General features: G+C 40.3%; 1 pseudogene; it reads right to left on the bottom strand.

Moving 5' to 3' along the window:
• Nucleotides 1-508: 508 nt before the first annotated feature.
• Nucleotides 509-1,917, bottom strand: LOC138081795 (melanoma-associated antigen 10-like; annotated as a pseudogene).
• Between the last annotated feature and the right edge of the window lie 11,977 nt (nt 1,918-13,894).

The raw sequence follows: 13,894 nt of genomic DNA on the forward strand, positions 1-13,894 counted from the left end.
TACATGGAAGGAGGTGACTCTTAGAGACTGTGACTGTGTCTCAGAGTCTACAAGACTAGTTACTTGGCATGTCTCATCTTGCCTTTTTTGGAATTTGGTGCCCTTTCAAGTGAGGGAAGAGAAAAGAGTTTGAAATAGTTAAATTAATAGTCTCTATTAACGTCACACACCTACTGTACAAAGACAAAACCTTACCCAGCATATTATAGCCCACACGGATATTAACTATTTTTGCAGATTGATGGCTCAGCCAGTTGACAATGAGAAACATTACAGGGAACAAGTCATTTCACCCCTCAATGCCTGTTTTTTTTTTTTTTCTGGAGCTAATTAAACTTCATTAAACAATATTTGGGGGAAAAAACAAGTAATAAAAAATGTTAAATGTCCAAATCACCCATATACAATAGGAACACGAAAATGCTAATAAACTCTTCTGCCTTAGCCCTCCATTACATGGAACACTGACTGTTGTCTTCAGATGAAGACTGAGAAACTGCTTTGGACTTCACTCAGGGCAGAAGAGCCTGCTGGACATGACACTGGAATTTTCACTGGCCATGGCAGAAGTATCCCTGGGGACAGTTCTGGCCTGGGCTCTCTTATCTCTCAAAGCTTCCTCATACCAGAATAGGAAGGAAGTGGGGTCAGTCCCACTGATCTTGGCAAAAAACTCCAGGACTTTCATCTTGCTGGTTTCAGCATAGGCCCTTGGACCCCATAGGCATTCATAGTGTGGAAGATCACTGTGAGGCACCTGCCGATACTGTAGATATTGTTCCTCCACCAAATCATTGGTGATGAGTTTCCTGGGCTCCCCGTAGATGAAATCCTCCTGCCCAGCATACACCCCCATCGTATTCAATGCTTTCCAGGTTTTCTCCTCAGGGGCACAGTTGCCCTCCATGAGAATCATACCCAAAATAAGTATCAAGAAGCCGGTCTTGGGCATTCCCCCTCCATTACTCAGTATCCCATCGCAGGTGAGGTTGAATGTTTTGACAAGCTCATAGGAGTGTCTCGTGGGGTCCACTTCTTTCTCTTCAATGCCAAAGACAACCTCCATGCACTCACAGACTTTGCTGAAGATCTCAGGGAAGTTGTCCTTGTGTTTTCTCATGACACTCCTCAGCATTTCTGCTTTTGTGGTGGGTTTCTTTGTTACATGTTTGACACACAGGAACTACACCAGTTCAGCCACTTTGTTGTTTAGCTCATCACGGAGCGAGGACTCAGGATCCAGTGGAGTCTGGGAGGTGTTGGGCTCCTCCTCCTCTTGGCTTCTGGAAGTCTCATCAGATTGACTCAGTGGAGTGGCTGAGGTGGCAATGGGTGAGAAGCAGGCTCCCTGAGAACTCTGGACAGCACTCAGTGCCCCAGTGGCAGGCACCTCCTGCCTTACTGGAGGTGACCCTTACTGGAACTAAGAGACTCCTTCGCCCTCAATAATCTAATCCCTATCTCGTTCATGCCTGCTTGAGTCAAAGCTACACCTACATTCGTCAAGGTCAGTTACAAAAGTCAGATTAAGATATATTTACTAAGCCCTAGGTTACTTATAATGGCTTCCCTGTGGCTCAGACAGGAAAGAATCTGCCTGCAATGTGGGATACCCAGGTTTGATCCCAGGGTCAGGAAAATCCCCTGGAGATGGGGAATGGAAACCCACCCCAGTATTCTTGCCTGGAGAACTCCAGGGACAGAGAAGCCTGGTAGGCTATTAGTACATGGAGTTGCAAAGTTGGACACAACTGAGCGACTGACACTTCCACTTTCAGGTCACTTATAAAATAGCTGCTAAAGGCCATAGACACGTGCTGCACAAGCTGCACAAGAGCTGCAGTCCTGGGAGGTCAAGGACCCTGGTCCACAGGGATTTACCCATGTGGTATTGCGCTTCACATAACACCAACCCATTGCTGGCTCTTTCAAGATTCCTGGCCAGTGTGCCAGCATATTGATATTTTAGGGTCTTAATATATAACAAATAGGTCTTTCCTTCATCCTATGCTACACACAAATTTGAAAAAGTAGACATATACATTTACAGATGAATATTAAGATGGCAGGTTTATGGAAAGAGCAAGATTAGAGGAGAGATTTCTGTGTGTGTGCTCATTATAGCACTTTAAAATTCTGCTATTGCTGCTGCTGCTGCTAAGTCCCTTCAGTTCTGTCCTGTTAATCAGATTTACCTACATCAAAACAATAGGACACCATGCAAAACAAAACAGATATTACCCAAATGCACCACAGGAAGGAGCAGAGAATATGTACGTGGGACAGAGACCTCCACCTTAGAAAAATGTGCGTGGCTAAGGCACCTAACCTGGAGAAGGCAATGGCAGCCCACTCCAGTACTCTTGCCTGGAAAATCCCATGGACAGAAGAGCCTGATAGGCTGCAGTCCATGGGGTTGTAAAGAGTCAGACACGACTGAGCGACTTCACTTTCACTTTTCACTTTTCATGCATTGGAGAAGGAAATGGCAACCCACTCCAGTGTTCTTGCCTGGAGAATCCCAGGGGCGGGGGAACCTGGTGGGCTGCCGTCTATGGGGTCTCACAGAGTCAGACAAGACTGAAGCAACTTAGCAGCAGCAGCTGTAAGGCGTCTAACCAGCAGTCAAGCCAGGGAGTGTGTAAGCTAGTGTGTCCCCCTACTCTCCTCTCTCAAGGCTTGGCAGTGGGGCTGTGTTGGTGAGCAAAGTTAACATAATACATAGCACCATGGAGTACAAAGTCTAATGGGAGAAGTTGATACCAAAAACCAAAACAAAAATTCCAGATAGTAAAAATGTATAAAGAGGTAAAAAAAAGTTTGAGACAATGATACTTAAGATGGTATTTTAAGTATGGCTAGGAAGAGTTCTATTCAACATAGAGGTCAGAGCAAATATTAGTGTCAGATTATAGACAGAAACAATATGCTAGTCCTCTTCATTATGTAAATAGCAGAGCCTGCATCTCCTCCGTGTGTTGAATGTATCCCTTGAATAGTGCTTTGAGAGACAGCAGTGAGGATAGAATGACCTAGAATGTTTTATATCTTAAGAGCACACTGGCCCCTTTCCTTAGCGTGATGTTGATGTTCAGCTCAGTTCAGTTCAGTCGCTCGGTGGTGTCCGACTCTGCGACCCCAAGAATTGCAGCACGCAAGGCCTTCCTGTCCGACACCAACTCCCGGAGTTCACCCAAACCCATGTCCATCGAGTCGGTATGCCACCCAGCCATATCATTCTCTGTCGTCTCCTGTTCCTCCTGCCCCTAGTCCCTCTCAGCATCAGAGTCTTTTCCAATGAGTTAACTCTTCGCATGAGGTGGCCAGAGTATTGGAGTTTCAGCTTTAGCATCAGTCCTTCCAATGAACACCAGAGACTGATCTGCTTTAGAATGGACTGGTTGGATCTCCTTGCAGTCCAAGGGACTCTCAAGAGTCTTCCCTAACACCACAGTTCAAAAGCATCAATTCTTCAGCACTCAGCTTTCTTCACAGTCCAACTCTCACATCCATACATGACCACAGGAAAAACCATAGCCTTCACTAGGCAGACCTTTGTTGGCAAAGTAATGTCTCTGCTTTTTAATATGCTATCTAAGTTGGTCATAACTTTCCTTCCAAGGAGTAAGCATCTTTTAATTTCATGGCTGCAGTCACCATCTGCAGTGATTTTGGAGCCCCAAAAAATAAAGTCTGACACTGTTTCTACTGTTTCCCCATCTATTTCCCATGAAGTGATGGGACCAGATGCCATGATCTTCGTTTTCTGAATGTTGAGCTTTAAGCCAACTTTTTCACTCTCCTCTTTCACTTTCATTAAGAGGCTCTTTAGTTCCTCTTCACTTTCTGCCATAAGGGTAATGTCATCTGCATATCTGAGGTTATTGATATTTCTCCTGGCAATCTTGATTCCAGCTTGTGCTTCTTCCAGCTTAGCGTTTCTGATGATGTACTCTGCATAGAAGTTAAATAAACAGGGTGACAATATACAGCTTTGATGTACTCCTTTCCCTTTTTGGAAACAGTCTGTTGTTCCACGTCCAGTTCTACCTGTTGCTTCCTGACCTGCATACAGGTTTCTCAAGAGGCGGGTCAGGTGGTCTGGTATTCCCATCTCTTTCAGAATTTTCCACAGTTTATTGTGATCCACACAGTCAAAGGCTTTGGCATAGGCAATAAAGCAGAAATAGGTGTTTTTCTGGAACTCTCTTGCTTTTTCCATGATCCAGCGGATGTTGGCAATTGGATCTCTGGTTCCTCTGCCTTTTCTAAAACCAGCTTGAACATCTGGAAGTTCACAGTTCACATATTGCTGAAGCCTGGCTTGGAGAATTTTGAGCATTACTTTACTAGTATGTGAGATGAGTGCAATTGTGGGGTAGTTTGAGCACTCTTTGGCATTGGCTTTCTTTGGGATTGGAATGAAAACTGATCTTTTCCAGTCCTGTGGCCTCTGCTGAGTTTTCCAAATTGCTGGCATATTGAGTGCAGCACTTTCACAGCATCATCTTTCAGGATTTGATATAGCTCAACTAGAATTCCGTCACCTCCACTAGCTTTGTTCATAATGATGCTTTCTAAGGCCCACTTGACTTCACATTCCAGGATGTCTGGCTCTGTGTGAGTGATCACACCATCGTGATTATCCGGGTCGTGAAGATCTTTTTGTACAGTTCTTCTGTGTATTCTTGCCACCTCTTCTTAATATCTTCTGCTTCTGTTAGGTCCATACCATTTCTGTCCTTTATCGAGCCCATCTTTGCATGAAATGTTCCCTTGGTATCTCTAATTTTCTTGAAGAGATCTCTAGTCTTTCCCATTCTGTTGTTTTCCTCTCTTTCTTTGCATTGATCGCTGAGGAAGGCTTTCTTATCTCTCCTTGCTATTCTTTGGAATATAAGCATTCAGATGCTTATATGTTTCCTTTTCTCCTTTGCTTTTTGCTTCTCTTCTTTTCACAGCTATTTGTAAGGCCTCCCCAGACAGCCATTTTGCTTTTTTGCATTTCATTTCCATAGGGATGGTCTTGATCCCTGTCTCCTGTACAATGTCACGAACCTCCATCCATAGTTCATCAGGCACTCTATCTATGAGATCTAGTCCCTTAAATTATTTCTCACTTCCACTGTATAATCATGAGGAATTTGATTTAGGTCATACCTGAATGGTCTAGTGGTTTTTCCTACTTTCTTCAATTTAAGTCTGAATTTGGCAATAAGGAGTTCATGATCCAAGCCACAGTCAGCTTCCCAGTCTTGTTTATGCATACTGTATAGAGCTTCTCCATCTTTGGCTGCAAAAAATACAATCAATCTGATTTCAGTGTTAACCCATCTGGTGATGTCCATGTGTAGAGACTTCTTTTGTGTTTTTGGAAGAGGGTGTTTGCTATGACCAGTGCGTTCTCTTGGCAAAACTCTAGGCTTTTGTCCTGCTTCATTCCACATTCCAAGGCCAAATTTGCCTGTTACTCCAGTTGTTTCTTGACTTCCTACTTTTGCATTCTAGTCCCCTATAATGAAAAGGACATCTTTTTGGGGTGTTAGTTCTAAAAGGTCTTGTAGGTTTTCATAGAACCATTCAACTTCAGCTTCTTCAGCATTACTGGTTGGGGCATAGACTTGGATTACTGTGATATTGAATGGTTTGCCTTGGAGACGAACAGAGATCATTCTGTCGTTTTTGAGATTGCATCCAAGTACTGCATTTTGGACTCTTTTGTTGACCATGATGGCTACTCCATTTCTTCTAAGGGATTCCTGCCCGCAGTAGTAGATATAATAGTCATCTGAGTTAATTCACCCAATGTTGATGTTAATGTGCTCAAATAAATTAATGTTCTCAACTCTACTCACACATTAAGCAGAATCAAGTTTGCCTGTCATTTGAAACAGAGATAGGAGGAGAATGGCCTTGTCAAGTTGATACATACAATTAACTGTCACAGGTGGTGAGAGGGGAAAACACATCTTCAAGTGTGCCAGATTCAGAGTTGGTTAAAATAAACAAATAGACAAGACTAAACGTGGCAAATGTTTTTTCCCTTGGTAGCAGAACTTCACTTTTGTTTCCGTATCTAATTCTTAAGTTAGTCTCCTTAATATTTTAGTTGTGGAGGTTTTTCCCAATTTAAAAAAAAGTATTTCCTTTGTCATGTCTATGAAATTTTTATCTAGTTTTCCAGCTTAAAACATGGCTACTTTAAATTCTTCAGCTTCTAAAAATTTAATAAATATTTATTAAATGAAAGTTGGGGCTTCGCTGGTAGCTCAGCTAGTAAAGAATTCGCCTGCGATGTGGAAGACCTGGGTTCCATCCCTCACTTGAGCAGGTCCCGTGGAGAAGGGAACAGCTGTGCACTCCAGTATTCTGGCCTTGAGAATTCTATGGACTGTATAGTCCATGTTCAAAATATCTCCTGGGACTTAAAAGAAAGACAAATTCTAGAACACCATGTCTGCCTCATCTCTGATGCATCACACAACAATCCCCACATTCTCTAAGATTTGGCCAAATTCAGTTAAACAGATTGAGGAGCAAATAAAACTAACCAAGAAGCAAAACTTACCTAATTAGGTGACTGTGAATAAAACAACTACTATTGTGAATTTACAGACTTGTGAATTTCTAAAAATCCCTAAATGTAAATGATTTGCCATCATATTGGTATAGATCCCAGACTGATTAAGGCCCCAAAGATGTCAATATTTGAATCCCTGTAACTTGTGAATATGTTATCTTATTTGATAAAAGGATTTATAGACATGATTAAGTTAAGGATCTTGACATAGGGATATTATCCAGGATTATCTGGGTGGGCCCCACACAGGTCCTTTATAAGAGCCTAGCAAGAAGATGGAGCTATTTGCACAGAGGACGAACTGTAGCTTATAGAGGGTAAATCACCCACTGACTCATTGTTAGTAAAATATGACCCAGAATTCAACCCATGCAATCTGGTTCGCATCATACTTCCCACCTCTTTTCCTTTCTTCTTCTTCTGTGTTTACTCGTGAAATTCCTGGTCAAAGACTATGGTTAGAGTCTATGGCCACAGGAGGTAACTGGTTCATATAAAGTTATAAACTATAACTAATCTGAAATTAACTGGGGAAATACTGAATAGGCACCCAGTATACAGGAGGCATTTTATTATACTAGCCAGTATACCATGCAGGTAAGTAAGGTGAGCATGGCTCACATCCTTGAACAGCTTACAGCTATAGCAAAAATGTGAACCTCTTTAATGGGACTTACAGCATTTCCAATCTGTATTCTGCACTTCTTTTTAGCCTACTTTTTAGCTGATTTTTAAATCTGACTAAATGCATTACCAGTGCTGGGTCACCACAAATGCAGTTTTTGGAATACTGTGATTTGAAGCAGAGGAGGAGAGGTGTTTTAGAAAAATGAGCAGAAAACATGTAAATACAATTTTTCTTGTAATATTGCCATCGAAATCTCTGCATTGAAACATTCTTTACTGGTGGTGAAGCCACTTTTAATTTTCATTTCCTTCACTTCTTGGAAAGTAAAATGAATTAAGCAGCATCTCCATTTGTTTTTAAATATGAAGGAAAGTTTCAAGGAAGGCATTTGTGAGAATAGGGGAAAAAAATCTGAAATGAGGCAGCAATGAATCCAGGGGACAGATTCACAACCAGGGAGAAAAACAAAAGAATGCTTTTGAAAAACAAGGGGTTTCTTTTCACTCCCTCTCATTTCCTCATCTTAATGCTTTTATGAGCCAAATATTTTACAACCTTATTTTAAATGGAAACAAAGTCTTCATTGCATATTATTCAATATAGAATTATAAGAATAAGTATATAAAAATATATTGCATTTGGATTTCCCCCAACTTGATTTTTCCAGTGCATTTGAGTTCATTATATTCAGCTAGATCTATTGATTCTATTTCTACAGATTCTAAGTGATTTCTTTCAGTTTATCCATTGTTCCCCTTTTAATAAACAGTGGCTAGTAATATGGCAGTCGGCAATATTTATTCCATACTATTAATTCTATACCTGCACAGGGACATAGTTTTATGCTAAACAAACATACAAGCCAAGCTGGATCCCCTACAAGGCTAAGTTCTGTGGGGTGCACTGTGAAGTGATTACCCCAGGGGAAAATGCCCCTATGGGTTCTGCTTCTCTCTGAACTAAGGGAGACTACATGGACCTCAAACCCTGCATGTGTAAAATAACAATCTCTAGGGTCCCTTTCAGCACCTCTGCATCAGATTTCTGTGGATACTTTCTAACAATCAACAATCTTCTGTTCTGTTCCCCAGTGCACTCTGGAAAGAGCCAGCCCTGTGTTCTTTGAGATACGTAGGAAAATCCACTTTCCATATGGAAGGTGCCCTGAAATGTTGTCCTCAGTTTTCCCAATGCCTCTTGGGAGTAGAGGAGTGATAAGTTTGCTCACAAACCCAGTTCTGTCCCTAATCTTGTTTGTTTTTTGGGTTTTTTTTTTTTTTGCTTTTTGGACAGCAAGTGCCGCAGGCCACCAGGTGGCAGAATGGCTTTGGGGAATCCCCAGAGGGATTTGCACACATCAGTTCTCATTTTCTTGGTTCCATTTTAGAGCTTTGAGTTTTAGAATCATTCCTCTGTGTTTTCACAAAGTCACCAGCACTACAACTTCTGGTCCTCCTCCTGTATATGTGTCTCCAGACTCATATATCCCATTGCAGAGCTTTCTCTATGGGAAGGGAGACAAGTGTGTGGAGGCATTCTTCAGGTAGTTTTAGGCCTGGATGCAAATAAAAAGTCAGTGAAAGAGTGACTTATATTGACTTGAGGAGCAAAGGAAAAATGATTCTTGATTCCATGTAGTTAAGAATGCAAACTTTAATGTGAAAGATGTTAAACAGTCTTCCACTGTCTGAATGTTGGTTTTCATTTAGAGCTGTAACCAAGAGAGAGTCAGTAAATAATAATGGCAATAATCATTTCAAATCCCTTTCAGATTTCTCAGGCTTAATGCCTAGTACTTCTGTCTTTCAAACTGTAGCAATGAGCACTCCATCAGACCTAATTTGGTTCTGTTGACAGTGGCTAAGGTCAAGAAACCTGCCTTAAAGCTGTTTCTTGAAAAACAGGAAACATTCTCTCTCTTTGTCCCAACACACGTTACCTTTTCTGATGTGAGAACTATAAAAGATTCTTTCCACTTATAAGTATTCATGAAAAAATACAGATAATTATACTTTTCTTCCAGTATTGTTATGGGTATTAAAAAAAAAAAAAAAAAAGGAGAAACATAAATGCTTAGCCTGGCATGTGGCAAGCACTCACAGAATGGCAGCTGTTATTTTTCTCTTGTAAAATGAACTAAAATGACTATTACAGTTGCTTCCAAGCAAAGATTTGTATGACTTTTGAGAATTTTCCTCTAAGCTAGCTCCTCTAGCCTAAAAGAGAAAAGTGGAAAGAACGGCTCTCCCTTTTCAGTCGGAGAGCAATACTATGATGTAAGGGATCATACTGCTGGACTTTCAGAAAACAGTTACCAGACCAAAGACAGAATTAAAACAGAAATCATTAAGGGTAGACACGCTAAAGGCAAGGCTTTTCTTTTAAAGATAGAACATAAAGATACTTTCTTTATTGTTCTTTTGGGTTAGAAGTGAGATGCATTCTCTGTCAAGCATGAAGGATTTATTTATATTCTAAAATAAAAATACCATGTCCTATACTTTACTTTGGGCTTCCCTGGTGGCTCAGCGGTAAAGACTCCACTTGCAAAGCAGGAGACCTCCTTCAATGCAGGAGACGCGGCTTCAATCCCTGGGTCAGGAAGATCTCTTGGAGAAGGAAATGGCAACCCACTCCAGGATTCTTCCCCGAAAAATCCTATGGACAGAGGGGCCTGGTGAGCTAAAGTCCATGTGGTTGCAAGATTCAGGCATGACTCAGTGATTAAATTATTACCATAATTTCCTATGTGTAGCCTATCATATATACTATAACTGATTAGAGTTGCATCTTGTAAAAAAATTCCATAACCTGAATCTGGTAAGTGAAAAATAATCAAGTAATAGAATATTAAGATCAATTTACTAGAAGATATTTACCCTTACATTGTCAAACATTTCAATTACTTATTAATACTAGAATCTAATATGCATTTAATAATATCAATTTTGTAAAAGAAAAATAATTTTGTCAATATCATTAGTGAACTACAGTAACTATTTTATAAGGGAGTATATTTTCGGTCTAAGCATCATATCTGCAGTGATGTTTTTAAATTCTTAGAAGCAGATTAATAATGAAGCTAAAAGAATTTAGCTTTAGGGTCCGTCATTTTCTGTACCCTAAAATACTGTAAGCTGTTGGTAGTTGTAGGGAACTGGAGATGAGAAAAATTCAGGTTTAATTGGAAGTATTTCTATGGAAACATCATTTATAAATTGCTGAAAACAAAAAAATCACAGAAAAAGGATTTGGATATCAAAATAGGTTCTGATATGATTTTTTTTTTTCTCATTCTAAATGCTCATTTTATACTGTTATAGGCAGAATAGTATCTTTCAAAAGAGATCCACATCCTAATACCTGGACTCTGTGAATATGTTGCAAGGGACGAGGTACTTCAGGTTGCAAATGGAATTTACATTGCTAATCAAATGACCTTAAAATAGATTATCTGTGTGTGTCCAATGTAATCCCAAAGTCCTTAGTGAAAATGGAAGTCAGAAGAGTCGGTGTCAGACTGGTGAGATGTTTGAAGGATTCAACCAGCCATTGTTGGCTTTGAGAATGGGAAAACAGGCTTCAAGCCAAGGAATGTGGCCAACCATCTAGAAGCTGGACAAGGCCAGAAAATGGAGTCTCCTCAAAGTCTCCAGAAAGGAGAACAGCTTTGCTCACATCTTGATTTTATCCCTGTGAGACACATTTAGGGCTCTGACCTTCAGAATGAAGATAATAAATATGTTGTTTTAAGCCATTAAGTTGGTGGTAATGTGTTACAGTAGCCACAGGACACTGATAAAAATACCTACTTTTGAGTTTGCAGTTTAGTCACCTTGCTTTTGTAGAGAAGACTGAATTCTATAGGTTTATGTACTCCTGGGCCCTGGCTCTCGCCCCATCAGTACTATATACATTTTATTGCCATGTACTTGGTTCTTCCACAATTTAAGTCTATTTTTCTCCCAGGGATAAAGGTATATTTTATGATGTCATTGTCCTTTCCCCTTGGGACACTGGACCATCTTACCATTAATGAAATTCCTTTTCTTTACCTAACCCGACCATCATAGGTAGATAAAAGAATAGTAAGTTATTTTGAGACACTCTGTCCTTTTGTAATCTTTAACCCAGGTAACCTGATGGAGACTAGTAATCTCTGCTCCAGCCTGATGCTTTTCTTAAATTGGTCACTAAAACCTGAATATGATTATTGAGATTCTAATATACTTACACCGTCTGTGAAACTTGTTAGGGCTACTGTCTTCTCCTTCAATGCAAACCAGTGACATACTCAAATTTTATAGGTGTATTTGTGTTATCTACCCCCCTGTTGGGCACAGAATAGAGTCAGTATGCATATCTCTAGAATATTTGTGATACTAGAAAAATGAAAAAAGAACAGAGGAAGATTGTACTGTTTGAGAGCTTACTATATGTATCAACTATTCTGCTAAATACTTTACATCAGCTTTTTGTCATTTCATTCTTACAACATTGCTGTAGGTTCAGTAACATTATACTCCTTCTACAAATGAAGATACTGAAGTTTTAAAAAACTTACTTTTCTCCAGGTCAAATAACTGATAGATAGCCAGATTGAAATGTGATTCCAGTTTTGGTTTGTATGACTTGAAAACTCATAATATTTGACAGTCCATATCGTCTAATCCTACCTGTGTCTAAACTTGACCTTGGAATTTGAGGCTAGTGTGTGCCTATACATGGGTTTCCCTGGTAACTCAGCTGGTAAAGAATCTGCCTGCAATGCAGCAGACCCTGGTTCAATTCCTGGGTCAGGAAGATCCTCTGGAGAAGGAATAGGCTACCCACTCCAGTACTCTTGGGCTTCCCTGGTGACTCAGCTGGTAAAGAATCTGCCTGCAATGCGGGAGACCTGGGCTCAATCCCTGGATTGGGAAGATCCCTTGGAGAAGGGAATGGCTTCCCATATAGTATGTTAACTTATCTGAATGGTCACAGTCTCTCCTTGGGTACAACATGGGGTCTTCCTGACTCCTGCTCCTCTCATCAGTTTACTTTCTGCTTAACCTACTCTTGAGTCACTTCTTCTAGTCCAGGAACATCTGCTCCTGAATCTTGCTGGTACTTTCCCTTGATTAGGCTAGGTGCTCTCTTAAATACACCATGACCCCCATGCCTTCCTTTCTCATAGTAGCCATGCCAAACTATAGAGACCCGTTTACTCCTTTGTCTTCCTCACTAGGCTCTTCGAACAAAAGAGTTGTATGCAATAAATCTTTAAAGTCCTGGGAATATCTATGGCCTTGTCTATGCTCAGTCAGCATTTGTTGAATTAACAAGCATATTCTCTGATTTTGATGTTTCTGTAAAATGCTTTTCTAGAAACAGAAGACATGAGGACTGTCTTAACTGTATAGGATCTAAGAAAATTAAGGACATTAGCAACTTTTTATGCATGCTATATATCTCATTTATTTATATTATCACATTATGCCCCAGAAAATGAAAAGTGAAAGTCATTCAGTGGTGTCTGATTCTTTGCAGCCCCATGGACTCTAGCCCATTAGGCTCCTCTGTCCATGGAATTCTGTAGGCAAGAATAGTAGAGTGGGTAGCCATTCCCTTCTCCAGGGGATCTTCCCAATCCAGAGATCAAATCTGGTTCTCCTTCACTGCAGACAGGTTCTTTATCATGTGAGCCACCATGGAAGCTGGCCCAGAACAACTGTAAACTGGGATAGTTCTCATTTCACAGATGAGCAAACTAAGACTGAGAGCTTAATAATCTGGACTCAGGTTGTTCTGGTTTAGGTGATATTGCAGCAGAAAATTAGCTATTATTATTATTCTTATTTGAAGGCATGTCGGGATAATAAAGAGTGGAGCTGGCTGATTTCATCTGAGCATATGGAGGGAAGCAGACACTTCACAATACTTAGGTCTCCACCTTGCTTTCCATATGATGGTGGCTCCTGCTCTACTTAAATGTAGCTTTTGAAATAGTATATCAGAGTTTGGAAACTGCTCTGAAACCAGGTTAGTGTTATGCATTTTTAGCTCCCTAAAGCATCATCCACTGGTGCCTTCCCTGGCCAGTTCAGATGCTGGTTACCATGAAGGCCAGTAACAAATAGTGAATCCTCCAACACATCAAGTGATAGCACTTTAAAAAATGCACAGACTTATGACCAATAATTATAGTCTACAACTGGAAATAGTCCAAGTGTCCTTCAACAAGAGGTTGGATACAATGGAATGAAAAAAGACAAGCATACATACAATTATATGGATAAGCCTCAAAAACATTATATTGAATAAAAAAAAAAGTATAGTAGTTTCCTATTGCTGCTGTAACCTGCCACAAACTTAGTTGAATAAACCAAAGCAAATGGGTTACCTTACAGTTCTGGAGGTGAATCCAAAATGAATCTCACTGGGCAAAAATCAGTGGTGTTGGCAGCTGTATTCCTGCCTATAGGCTCTAGGGAATAATTTATTTTCCTACCTTTTTCAGCTTCTAAAGATTTCCCACATTCCTTGGCTCATGACTCCCTTAAACCTTCAAAGCCAGCAATGTTCAGTCAACCCTTTTTGATGATGCCATTTCTCTGGTGTTTTGATACTTCTGTCTCAGTCTTCCACATTTAGGAGCCTGTGTAATTATATTGTGCCCGTCCAGATAATCCAGGATAACTTTCCTG

This window comes from Capricornis sumatraensis, chromosome 7 (assembly GCF_032405125.1).
Source record: "Capricornis sumatraensis isolate serow.1 chromosome 7, serow.2, whole genome shotgun sequence".
Lineage (NCBI taxonomy): Eukaryota > Metazoa > Chordata > Mammalia > Artiodactyla > Bovidae > Capricornis > Capricornis sumatraensis.